This window comes from Marmota marmota, unplaced genomic scaffold (assembly GCF_001458135.2).
Source record: "Marmota marmota marmota unplaced genomic scaffold, marMar, whole genome shotgun sequence".
NCBI classification, from domain to species: Eukaryota; Metazoa; Chordata; class Mammalia; order Rodentia; family Sciuridae; genus Marmota; species Marmota marmota.
This window is the reverse complement of record NW_025999999.1, coordinates 14,006,043-14,008,489: the sequence shown is the minus strand read 5'-3', so window position 1 is coordinate 14,008,489 and position 2,447 is coordinate 14,006,043.

Here is a 2,447-nt window from a genome sequence, read left to right as displayed (position 1 = left end):
AAAAAAAAAAAAAAAAAAAAAAAAAAAAAAGTGGGAATGTGGCTCAGTGGTTAAGGGCTGCTAGATTAAAAAAAATGAATAAATTAGCAGTGGTATATTGATTCAATTAAATACCACCTAGAGATGAGAATGAATTAATAATTGTTATATCCAGAAACATGGATGCATCTCAACCCTTAGGTTGAACAAAGAAACCAGACACAAAAGGGAACATACTATATGGTATAATTTATATAAATTTGAAAAGCATACAAACTAATCTTTAGGTTAGAGGTCAAGATAGTTTACTCTTTATGGGGTGAGATTGGGGCTTTTAGGATAAGTATTTATTGTTCCAGATGCTAGAAATATGAATGTATTCAATTTGCTCAAGTTCATTGAATTGAACATCTGTAATTTATGCATTTAGAGTCCTACTTCAGTAAAAATTTACTTTAAATGGGGGTCCCTATGCTTGCCAAGTTTGCCAAAGGGGTTCATAGCTCAAAAATGATGAAGAACCTCAGGTCTAATTGGAGAGACAAATCCAGAGAAATTACTTTATAGCAATACTATGTGTTATAAACAGCCTGGATTTTTCCAGGCCACCCTGACCATGTGTTCTGTTTTCTTTTTTTTATTAACATGGGAGGTATGTTCATAGCAGCTATAGAAAAAAAGAAATTACAAAGTATTGTGGAAGTACAGAGAAGGGAACCATTAAACTTACTGGAGGTTGATCAGGAAGAAATCTTCTGGAGGAGGTGATATTTAGTGGGGGCCCCAGAGGATAAGTCAATTTTCAGCAGAAGGGCTTGCTGTTTAGCAAGCATCAGGAAAAAAAATAAGTGTGCCATGTTTGGAGAACATTGAGCTGTCTAGTGTGACTAGTTCATAGGGCCAATGACTGATGGAAGGACAAGTGAGAGTCACATGAGTGACTATGTATTGTGCTAAGGTGAAGCAACAAGTGTTGTTTGTTTATTCCTTTGTTTTAATGTTTTATTGAAGGAATAGACAGAAAAGATTGCTTCAAACAAGCTGGATGGATTTTCACAAATGGAACACATTTATTTTCTTAGCACCCAGATTAAGAAATCGGACATTAACAACCTATCAGAAGTTCATTCATGCTTCCTCCCAATCACTACTACTCCCCACCCCTGCCAAATTTAACCACCATCTTGACTTCTAACATCATTGATTGGTTTTGCTGGGTTTTGCGCTTTATTTAATGTGCATACTTTTTTGTTTCTGACTTCTTTCAGGCATGAAACATGATATAAGTGAAACATGATGTTGTTGCGTATAGTTATGGATTGTTGCCATCTAAATCTTAAGGAGGGGAGTGGCATGGGATGATCCCTGTGTTAGGAAAACTACTCTTGCAGACTCATTGGGGGTGGAGTGGAAAAACAAGATCCATCAAGGGAGTCAGCGACATAATCTAAGCAATGGAAGATAAGGACCTAACCCACAGCCCAGGCAATGGAGATGGGGAAGAGGTGGACAGATCAGAGCTCTGGAGAAGCAATTCAAAACATATGTTCCATTTACAGACTCCTTCAAACACAGAGGGGAACACTAAACTGAGTGCTCAAAACTCCAGCTACTTAATTGACCACAGCATTAGTTTGGGCACTTTTCAAGATTTAAATAAAACAAGCCAAATCTTTCCAAGAGTCTACTAACATAGATGACAGGGATGAAACAGACCAAGAAACCAGCACAATGTGTATGAATGAAGGGTGTCCCCTGAGACTTAATGACCTCAAATATTATTGGAAAAGTTTTGCAGTTATTTTTCCTAAATATTTTTTGCATAGTGGTATGCAATATAAAATTTAGATTAGTTAGGAAAACATAACTATGATTGAGGAGACCAGAGGGGTTGGGATTTTAGCAGAAGTTGGGAGGGAAGAGTTGTGAGGCAAGTGTGTAGGACAGACAGATGGAAGCAGGCAGTGAGAGCTCATTGAACGTTTATCTAAATTGCGTGTTTCCCAAACTCTAGTACACACCTCTCTGAAAGTATGCCAGGAGGAACTTGAGCCACCTGATAAAGATGGTACATTTTGTTGGAGTATCACTTTACCTCAGTCCTAGAAAGATGCCATTTATATGGAAGATAACAATATGTCATAGAGTAGAACACAAATTTGATGTGAAGTTTCAAGATAAAATATGAGATTTCGAGTATCTTTCTAGCCAAATGCTTTGGTATTCCGTTCCAATGCCTTCCTCCCATTAGATGAAATGCAAAGGAAAAGTTTTGTGAATCATCATATCCATTGCTCCTTACCCAAGCTTATAGGACTACCATTAAGCTCTTCTCCAAACTGTGTGGTGTTACTCATCCAACAGCATTCCTTCCTTTCTCTACTCATTCATTCCAAGAATATTAAGTAAGGGGCTACATACCCTAGGATCTGGGAGATATTTTCCTCCTGTGCAGTACTGTAAGTTCC